Source organism: Mus caroli, chromosome 13 (assembly GCF_900094665.2).
Source record: "Mus caroli chromosome 13, CAROLI_EIJ_v1.1, whole genome shotgun sequence".
NCBI lineage: Eukaryota > Metazoa > Chordata > Mammalia > Rodentia > Muridae > Mus > Mus caroli.
In genome coordinates, this window is record NC_034582.1 from 32,342,802 (window position 1) to 32,353,908 (window position 11,107).

At 38.6% G+C, this 11,107-nt stretch overlaps 1 protein-coding gene across 2 annotated transcripts in view; it reads right to left on the minus strand.

Moving 5' to 3' along the window:
* F13a1 (coagulation factor XIII A chain) overlaps window positions 1–11,107 on the minus strand; it is a 170,823-nt gene that overhangs the window by 102,259 nt on the left and 57,457 nt on the right. The window lies entirely within an intron of this gene.

An 11,107-nucleotide genomic window follows, 5' to 3' on the forward strand; every position in this document is an offset into this window, starting at 1 on the left:
AGTAATATTTTTAAAAAGACATAAAGGAAATAAATTATATTTACTTGTACATTTAAAACATTAGTGTTTTATATACTATAAACTTTAAAACGTGACAAATTAGAGAAATGTTTCTAAAAGTAATTGTTACTTATTTATAAGTATTGGCAAAAAATTTCCCTTTATGCAAAGAATTCTGGTAAATTGAAAGAGACTTTCCAAAATACACAAAACAAAATTAGAAAATGAGAGACAGTCCATAAAGGAGGAATTACAAATGGAAGATAAATACAGAAAACATAATTTATTAATTAGTAATCTAAAACTGTAAAATAGCAAGTGACATTTATAATAAATATATGTAAGGTAGTGGATTTAAACTTAAAAGACCTAGTATCAGCTAGTATGTGCCATACTGCCAATCTACTGATAATATTGTATGATATATATTTTAAAAAGGCAACTGTTTAATTAGTAGTGACCTAGCTTCAGTGTAGAGCTTGGCTCTATCTATCCAGTGAAAATAGTTCAGAGGTACATCAAAAAATATTTGGAAGAGCTGCAAATGTAGCAGAGGATGGCCTAGTCGGTCATCAATGGGGGAGAGGCTCTTGGACCTGTGAAGGCTCTATGCCCCAGTGTAGGGGAATGCCAGGGCCAGGAAGCAGGAGTGGGTGGGTTGGTGAGCAGGGAGAAGAGGGAGGGGAATGGGGTGTGTTTGGAGGGGAAACCAGAAAAAGGGACATTTGAAATGTAAATAAAGAAAATATCTAATAAAAATATTTGAAAGAAATTTAAAAAAATCCTGAAGTTTTCTCCAATTTTCCTAGGATATAAGAAACACTTGGTCATTGAAATATACTTGAAAGGAACTTCAGTGGTAATAGGAAGTGTGTCTGTAACAAATCAAAACTTAGATGTGGAAACAAATCAAATGTGAGATATGTTCAGTCAGGTGTGAAAATCTGGATCCATATATACCCGATATTACTAAATATTGTTTGAAAACACAGAAAATATGTATGTATATATGTACACCAAATGAAAATCATTGGGGAATGTAGAAAGAACACCATAACCTTGTCTAAAAGAACAGAAGTTCTTGGACAAAAAAGTTCAAGAACATTTTTTCAGGTGTTTCTCAGCCATTCAGTATTCCTCAGGTGAGAATTCTTTGTTTAGCTCTGAGCCCCATTTTTCAATGGGGTTATTTGATTTTCTGGAGTACACCTTCTTGAGTTCTTTATATATATTGTATAGTAGTCCCCTATCTGATTTAAGATAGGTAAAGATCCTTTCCCAACCCTGAGATTCCAACTCACACCAGTCAGAATGGCCAAGATCAAAAATTCAGGTGACAGCAGATGCTGGCGAGGATGTGGAGAAAGAGGAACACTCCTCCATTGTTGGTGGGATTGCAAGCTTGTACAACCACTCTGGAAATCAATCTGGCGGTTCCTCAGAAAATTGGACATAGTACTACCGGAGGATCCAGCAATACCTCTCCTGGGCATATATCCAGAAGATGTCCCAACCGGTAAGAAGGACACATGCTCCACTATGTTCTTAACAGCCTTATTTATAATAGCCAGAAGCTGGAAAGAACCCAGATGCCCCTCAACAGAGGAATGGATACAGAAAATGTGGTACATTTACACAATGGAGTACTACTCAGCTATTAAAAAGAATGAATTTATGAAATTCCTAGGCAAATGGTTGGACCTGGAGGGCATCATCCTGAGTGAGGTAACACAATCACAAAAGAACTCAAATGATATGTACTCACTAATAAGTGGATATTAGCCCAGAAACTTAGTATACCCGAGATATAAGAGACAATTTGTAAAACACATTAAACTGAAGAAGAACGAAGACCAAAGTGTGGACACTTTGCCCCTTCTTAGAATTAGAAACAATCACCCATGGAAGGAGTTACAGAGACAAAATTTGGAGCTGAGACAAAAGGATGGAACATCTAGAGACTGCCATATCCAGGGATCCATCCCATAATTAGCCTCCAAACGATGACACCATTGCATACACTAGCAAGATTTTGCTGAAAGGACCCTGATATAGCTGTCTCTTGTGAGACTAGGCCGGGGCCTAGCAAACACAGAAATGGATGCTCACAGTCAGCTATTGGATGGATCACAGGGACCCAATGGAGGAGCTAGAGAAAGTATCCAAGGAGCTATAGAGATCTGCAACCCTGTAGGTGCAACAACATTATGAACTAACCAGTACCCCGGAGCTCTTGACTCTAGCTGCATATGTATCAAAAGATGGCCTAGTCGGCCATCATTGGAAAGAGAGGCCCATTGGACATGCAAACTTTATATGCCCCAGTACAGGGGAACACCAGGGCCAAAAAGTGGGAATGGGTGGGTAAGGAAGTGTGGGGGAGGGTATGGGGGACTTTTGGGATAGCATTGGAAATGTAATTGAGGAAAATACGTAATAAAAAAAATTTTAAAAAAAGTTCAAGAACAAGATAAATATGAGGAAAGGTATCGTGGTTTGAAAGAAATGGCCCCCCAAGCTCCTGTTTGAATATTTGGTTTCCGGACAGTGGAACTGCCTGGGAAGGATTAGGAAGTGTGGTCTTGTTGGAGAGGTGTGTAACTGGGGATGGACTTCTGTGTGTGTGTGTGTGTGTGTGCGCGTGTGCGCGCTCACTCATGTGCCTGCTGCCTATGAATCACGAGGCCAGCCTGGTCTACAAAGTGAGTTCCAGGACAGCCAGGGCTATACAGAGAAACCCTGTCTCAAAAAATCAAAAACAAACAAACAAACCAAAACAAAACAAAAACCAAACAAACAAACAAAACCCCAACCCCCCCAAAAAACAAAGGAAAAAACAAAAACAAACAAACAAACAAAACCCAAAAAACCTTCTGTTCCAACATCATGCCTGTCTGTTTCCCACCATTAAAATCATACACCAACCCTGTAAGACAATAAACAAGTCTCCAGTGAAATGCTTTCTTTTATAAGAGCTGTCTTGGTCATGGTCTCTTCTCACAGTGATAGAACTAGGACAAGAGGCACAAAGACTTGCTATTTAAAAAAAGAAAAAATTATTTCAGCATTGGATCAAGAAACATGAGACTAAGCTGAAATTATTCTTCCTTAATGGAAGTAAAGAAATCATCCAGGATCCCTGGGGCTATGACTGAGGGGTAGCTAATGATGGAGAAACAAAAATCACTGTAAAAGAGTAGACTTCAGATATATTAGCATTAATATTGATTTTGAAGTACATTGACCATATTCATAAAGTGCTAGGAAACAGCTAACTAATTTGAACACAGAGAAATCAGGAAAGACTGAGACACTAACACACTAATAGAGGAGGAACTATAGAGTTATATATGACTGTTTATAATTTCAAATGAAATTATAGGAGTAAGCTGGTATCATTAGCCCAAAGGAGAAATTTGTAATGGAAGTATGAGTGCAATAAAATCAAATTCTATTGATTAATCTAAACATTCATATCTATTGACTGAATACACACTTGGCATGAGTTAGGAAGTATTTTTACACCACCAAGGAAATATTCAGAATGTTTGAGACTGAATTCTATCTAGTCTTAAGACATAAGTAACTACTTAGCAGAAAAGGCCAAGGGGGTTACAAGCACATATTTCATGACTAAGAATATGGTCTGTTCTATATGGCAATGCTGTTTCAGAAATGAGTTTGTGGTAAAGCAAATACATAAATGAAGATAATTGTTGAAGACATGCCAAAAAGTTAAAATTATAGACACTGTCTAGAACAACAACAAAAAATCCATGTAAAACAAATTTTAGATTGGTAAAATTTGGTTAAGGAATGGGCAACCACGAACTCTTGTTGATTTTGTTATCATTATTATATAGTCATATAACAGACAACACCAGGGATATATTCTGAGAGATGTTTTAGCCATCTTTATTATTTTCTGAACATCATAAAGTGCTTTCATGGAAACTAAAGCAGTTATGATGTCACTAGGCTATACACTATGGGACTACTACTGTATATCCAGTTGATCATTGGAAAATATGCAATTGTGTGCCACATGACTTTATGTGTATGCACAGATACACATGGATCTGAGTATAGCATGTTGTATGGCTGGAAGGTATGCAAATGGATTTCATTGTACTAGGTTTTTTGCTTTCAAGTTTGTTTGAACATTTTTATAGTAAAAATAATCTTTCCCGGTGGACATGAAAGAAAAATTAACTGATTACATTGAAAAGTGTCTAATTGGATGCAAAAATTCAAAAGATTTAAATTCATCAATACAATCCAGATGAACTCAACCAATACTCGGACTTTAGAAGCCTGAATGTTGATTCAAAATTTTCTGAAACAAAGAATTTGTAAAATTTTACTGGAATAAAATTTTTGTTTGTTTGTTTGTTTGTTTTAAGAAAGAGAAGATGGAAGCTTCCTTCTGACTTTCGCTAACTTTGGTTTATGCGATTTAGCAGAAGTGTAACAAGAAAGGCATTGTTGCATGTACTTGTTGCAGAGCCTGTGACATCATACCTTTCTTGTTTTCTTTAGAGAAATGTACTCTGGCAAATATGTTGGTCCAACAATGAGTATCTTCATAGTTGTGCAAGGAGAGGAGGGTCTCTCATGCCAAATAGAATGAACTGGTTTAGAGGCCTCATCTATATGAGCCCAATACGAACACTTTGAGAACAAATGCTCATCTATGCATGCCATAAGGTTTGCTGGTTCTAACTTACAGAGTCTTACTGTGAACACAACTAACTGAGGCAGTGTTATAATTAAAACTAGTATTGGCATGGCAACATATAACACCTAGGTGTGCATTGGATCTTAATATATAGAGGGATGGTTTTTAAAACCTTTGAGCAATGATTGACCTGATCACTCCATGTTGTTGTGACTACTGCTTGTCTACATGGGAAAGAAGTTTCTGTGACATCTCATTCACCTGTGACATGAAAGCATATCGACAGGTTTAAGATATTCATGTGTCTCTTCCTAACAGTTCTTAGCTTCCTCAATATGGTCCAGATAATACCACATACAGAAGCAAAACCCACATTAAGTGTATGCCAAGATGTTCAACTTCCCTAATAATCAGAGAGATGCAAGCTAAAATAACAATAAAATAATCATGATTTCCCACTGTATCATCAAACATTTAATAAAAAAGGTAACACCCAACAATAATGAGGGTAAGAAGAAATGAGTATTAGCTCATATTTTGTCTGCACTAAATGATACCTTTTATTAAGGGGTTGTTTATATTTTAAATTGGACGTGTGTGTGTGTGTGTGTGTGTGTGTGTGTGTGTGTGTGTGTGTGTGAGAGAGAGAGAGAGAGAGAGAGAGAGAACCTCCAGAAAAGACCAGGAGAGGACTTCAGAGCTAGAGGTGGAGGTAGTGAGTTACCACTTGGAAGCTGAGAAATAAACTCATGTCCTCTGCAAGAACAGTATGTTCTCTTAACCACTAAGCCATCTCTCCAGCGCCAATAGGTACCATAGCTTTTTTAACTACTAATTTGTTAATATTTATCCAAATTTTAAATGTGAACTTTCCACTAAGTAATGCTGTTTCTGAGTATCTATGGAAACATATTTATGTACAGCATTCAATGCATGTTATCTAAATCACTAAGCAATAAGTATGCACTGGTATAGAAAACTCTCAAAGATGCATAGTGTGGGGAAGCAAACAACGTATGTAAATATATTGTGGTTAAAAATCCAAGTGCTTAGCTGGGCAGTGGTGGCATACACATTTTATCCCAACCCTAGAGAGGCAGAGGCAGAGGCAGAGAGGCAGAGGCAAAGAGAGAGGCAAAGAAAGAGGCAAAGAGGCAAAGAGGCAGTTGGATCTCCGAGTTCGAGGCCAGCCTGGTCTACAGAGTGAGTTCCAGGACAGCCAGGGCTACATAGAGAAACCCTATCTTGGAAAAGAATGTGGAATATGTGTACAGTTGTTTTTCTCTGGATAGTATCTAGGATTGGAAAATGACTATTTGCTTTTTGTCATACGTGTGAATGTATGTACATATTCTAAAAGACTGTATGTTGCATTAATTGTCAATTAAAACGAAACCATTAAAATGTATTGAATGGGTAGAAATACATCAAAATATTAATAGTTGTTCTCTCCAATTTTTAGATAGATGAGGTCATTTTATGTACTGATTCTTTTTTCTTTCACTTCTTGGGGGTATATGGTATGGTACAGGTATGTGCACTTGTGTTGGGGCACACATCAGTGTAAAAGTGTGTGTGGAGGGCACAGGTTGATATCCAGTGCCCTTGGTTGCTCTCCACCTTATTCATTGAATCAGAGTCTCTTGCTTGAACCCAGAGTTTACAGATTAACATCATCTGACTTGCCTGCTTGTGCTTGGATTGCAAGTAGTCTGACACCTATGCAGCAGTTACAGGGTGCTAGGGATCTGAACCCCAGTAACTCACACTTGTACAAGTGCTTTCCCCACTGAGCCATCTCCTCAGATATTTCGTGTTTCTGTAAAACTTTCATTACCAGAAAAAGTGATTTTTTTTAAAAAAATGTATTTGTATTTAAGTGAAACTAAACCCGAACTATTTATTAAAATAAATTTATTTGACTTATTATTTATTTATTAAAATAAATCTATTTATTAAACTCAATGCAATCTATTTATTAAGTGGTTAAAAAGTCCAACTACTTTTTCTTTATTTTGGACATAGGGTCTTGCTATGTAGTCTGGGTAGAAACTCAATATCCTACTGCCATAGTCTCTCAAGTACTGACATTATAGGCCTGTACCACTCTGCCCATTTTACACCCAACTTAGATGTGTTAATTTCTTTTTAAGAGCATTAAGTCTGCAATTATCAATGTCTTCATGTCTTCATTACATGTCATATGACTAGAACTTAAGTTCTCTTGTGTCATTTCCAGAGCAGGCTGGATTAAGCCTTGATTTCTTATTTGTCAATGGTGTTGGAGGAACATTTTTTTTCTACTTCTTGAAGATGGCCCTTCACTCACTGCAAGTTTGATTATTTACTAAACAAATATATATTTAGTATCTGCCATAAACTTTTAACATTTTATATAAGTCTAGCATTCAGGAGGCTGGGGCAGGAGAATTGATAATTTGAGGGTAAGGTTGGGCCACATATGAGACCCCCCCTTCCAAAATGCACAAAGAAACTACCAACCCTACCCCAACTAACTCACTGAAACTCATGAAGGAGAGATGAGATGAGAAAGATACTACACTAGATGCACTTTTCACCCCAGAAAGCTGAGGCCTGGGCAGGCAAGTGAGTTCCCCAAGGCTACAATACTGGTGAGATTTGAAACCAGGTTTTGATTGTTTACTGTCTTCCATGCCACCAACATAGTAGGTCTCTGTCCCTGGTAATCAGCCACCATGGTAAGGAGGGTACATGCACACAGTAGGAAGTGAGTAAATGCCTGTTGCAGACTTAAGAGATAAAGACAATGCCTTTAGCTCAGACTGTGAGAGAGGTCCAAAAAACTAAGACTTTACCATTGTGCTGTGAGTTACTATTGATGGGATGTTATAAATCTGAGATCTGTGAACAGGCAGAGCTCTATCACCCACACCAGGATACCCTGACTTAAATCTTACCTGAAATCAGGCAGGCATAATCATGAATCCTCAACAAGGTAAGAAATGGGAAACCCAATTTTAATTTCAAATTTATTTATGATTTTAAAAGAAGATTAAGGGTAGAAAGCTGCACTTTATGTCCCCTGTTTTATTCTGTTCTGTCCCTTTAAAATGCAGCTGTTCAAAATGAATCAAAAAATAAATAAAAATAAAAAAAAATAAAAAGGACTTCACTATGGAAACTCCCCAAACTCACTTTTTAGAAGGGATAATAAAAATAGGAAAATGTAATCATGTTTATATTTAGATATTTGGCTGGAAGTGGTTGTTTTTATTTGTTTTAATATTTGGGATTGGTTCCAGAAGGGGAGTGGGTTTTATCAGTTCCAAGGGAAATTTGATTTCTGCTTAGCCAAGTGGACACTGCATAAGGAAAAGAAACTAACAAGTTATCTTTGTTCTAGATGTCCCACAACTTGACTGCTTGGTAGCTGTGATGGCGGGTGTGTACTTGTGAGGGAGCTTTGGGTGAGGACATAGAGAGGGGAGTTAGGAGTAGGTGGCTAATAGAACCAAATGCTACCTTGGGTCTACTAAGGACTGGGTTCTCAGTAACCTTTGGCAAAGGACCCTCACTGAGATTAAACTTGGAGGTAAACAGATTATACAAGGTGCCACTGGCGGATGTGGCACAGTCTCTCCATCTGTTTTCCCTGGCAGATCTGTCACGGAACACCTCCGAATGCCCTGTAAATACCCACCCTTCCAGGGTGACTAACAACATACACGTGGCAGCAGTAAAGAATGACGGCCTCATTTATTTTACTGTTCTTTTGCTGAGAATTTTGTGGTACTTAAAAAATAAAAGAAAATTGTGGGCTGCAAAATATTTAAGACTCACATATAATCCTGATTTGGGGCATCCCTTTGGGCATTACCACTGGCCTCTCATCCAGAATAAGGAAGACTTTAAAACAAATATATAAGGACAAATGCCAGGCCCATTGATTTTTTAGTATCTATATAGCCCCTTTGGGAGAAGGAAGCCATTCATCAGTGTGTAGGCTGAAAAACTCCTGGTATTTACACACTCTTTTAAAGTTAAAGCAGGTCCCATGTCTAATACCACTAAGAGTATGGGTTTAGCAAGACAATAGCTGAAGGATCAAAGAAACTGTGGTGGTGGAAAGACATTTCCATCAAGGGTTGGTCTTGCTTCTCATCCTTTAGGAATAACAATGTCTCCAGCCCTTCAAAAAGGCAAAAGATAACAGTCACTCTTTCCAAGAAGGCATAGATTCACAGGAAGGGTCAGGAAGCCTTTGGCTGACCTCCCTTTCATTGCTTGGCATCCCTTTTTTGTGAAAGTTGAGGCGAATCAGAAGAGGGATCAACCTGCTGGCTGTGTGCCCTGCAGGCATGGTAGAGATGACTTTTTGCTTCCGACAATAGAACACACTGGAATCATAAAGAAAGGCATTTCCAGAATCTGGTTGTTTTATTCTGGAAGGTCCCAAACCGCTTCCATCTTGATAGTCTACTATAGCCATTCAGGAGTTCTTTGCCTTATATCTGTTAACTCCAGTATAGAAGAGGACCAATGAGACACTAGAGGGTCTTTAGTGACTGGGCCATTATTGTTCTCTGGAAACATGATGCATGGTGCTATAACATGCACCAGCTTGCGAGTTTATTTGGTGTGTACTACTTGGTTGGCTTGGCTGGCTGAGGACTTTTTAGTTTATGTGTCTTCAGAAAGTAAACTATTATTCATGAAGCAATTCTACAAAGAAAATGTCAGCGATTCTTTGCTTAGCTGTATCCTCTGAGGGAATCTGTGCCTGTACTGGCACACTTTAATTTCTTTTCCTTTTCTCCTAAAGGAGAGTTTTCATCTGATCTTACAGCTATCAACCTTGTTTTCCTTCTGTGTTTGTATGACTTTCCAATATTGACAAATGGTTGCACAGAATTGTGTCTCCTGGCCATCTAAATGTTTCTCTAGATACATAGTCTAGTTGACTTTCTATTATGATAAACACGGTGACCAAAAACAACTTGTAGGGGGGAATGGTTGACTTTCTCTGATAGCCTTCTACTCAGGGTACTCAAGGCAGAAGCTGAAGCCCATTATGGAGGACCATTGCTTACTGGCTTGTTCCCAAGGCTTGCTCAGCCTGCTTTCTTATACAACCCAGAACTACCTGTATAGCAGTGACACTGCCCAAGTGAGCTGAGCCCTCTCACATCCATCATTATTCAAGAAAATTCCCCACAGACATGCTCACAATCAAACCTGATGACCTTAGTTTGTGTCAAGTTGACAAAAATGTAGCCAGCTTAATAAATGGCTTCTGTCTTGAAAATACAACAGTCACTATAAATGGATCCAGACACCCAAGTGTTTGTCCCAGTTTGTTTCCTAATTTTCTATATGACCTTAACCAATTCATGTGATATCAGGAGGCCTGTTTCTTTTTTGAAATATGAACATCACAATTAGATCTTGGTCTCTTGGTGTGGTGTTCATCAATTCAGCTGGCAGATACTCCCTGAGCTCCGACTCTGAGCTTTGGGTAAATGAGGGTGACCCTATCCTCTCTCCCTTCCTTTTCCTTAAAGTCTTCTCCCCTCCAATTCTCTTTTTTATTTTTCTCTCTCTTTTCTTCTTCCACCTCCACTTTGCCTCTTCTTCTTCTTTTGAGAGAACAAGAAAAGCTCATCATGTAGCCCAGGCTGGCCCTCAACAGTAATTCTGTATCATCGTCTCAGCCGCATGCTGGAATTACCTTTGTACATCACCACACCCAGCCAAAGGTCATACTTTTTCAAAACACAGGAGCTAGGAAGATATAACCTATGCACGGGCTTTGAAGAGTATGAAAATTATTCTATAGAAGTAAACAGAAGCCACATGCATGAATGTGACTCTAGATTAGAGTCTTGTCCTCCCACCTTCCAGAACCATCTTGTAGAAACATTCCCGTGAGCTGCCTTGGGTCTCTTCTGATTTCAGTACCATTTGAAATGATGCTCACTTGGTCTAGAAGGAATGATGATTTAGATGGTGGAATTTAGTGTGATTTAGCTGTCTTCCTTACCTCATTAATTCCCAGCAGGGCTCATAGAGGCTCACAGAGACTGAAGCAGTTACAGAGCCTGCATGGGTCTGTGCTAGGTCTTCTGCATACATGCTGTGATTGTTTAGTTTGGGATTTTTGTTGGGTTTCTAAAAGTGGGGGTGGATGTGTCTCTGACTCTTTTGCCTGCTCATAAGAAACATTTTCTCCTACTGGGTTGCTTCATCCAGTGTTGGCATGAGGGTTTGTCTTAATTGTATCTTGTTATACTGTGTTGGTTGATATCACTGGGAGACCTATTTTTTTCTGAGGTGAAACAAGAGCAGTGGATCTGGGAAAAAGAGCATGTGGGAGTTAACTGGAAGGAGGCTGTGGTCAGGATGTAGTTACTGTATGAGAGAAGAATAAAAAGGAAGGGAGGGAGGGAG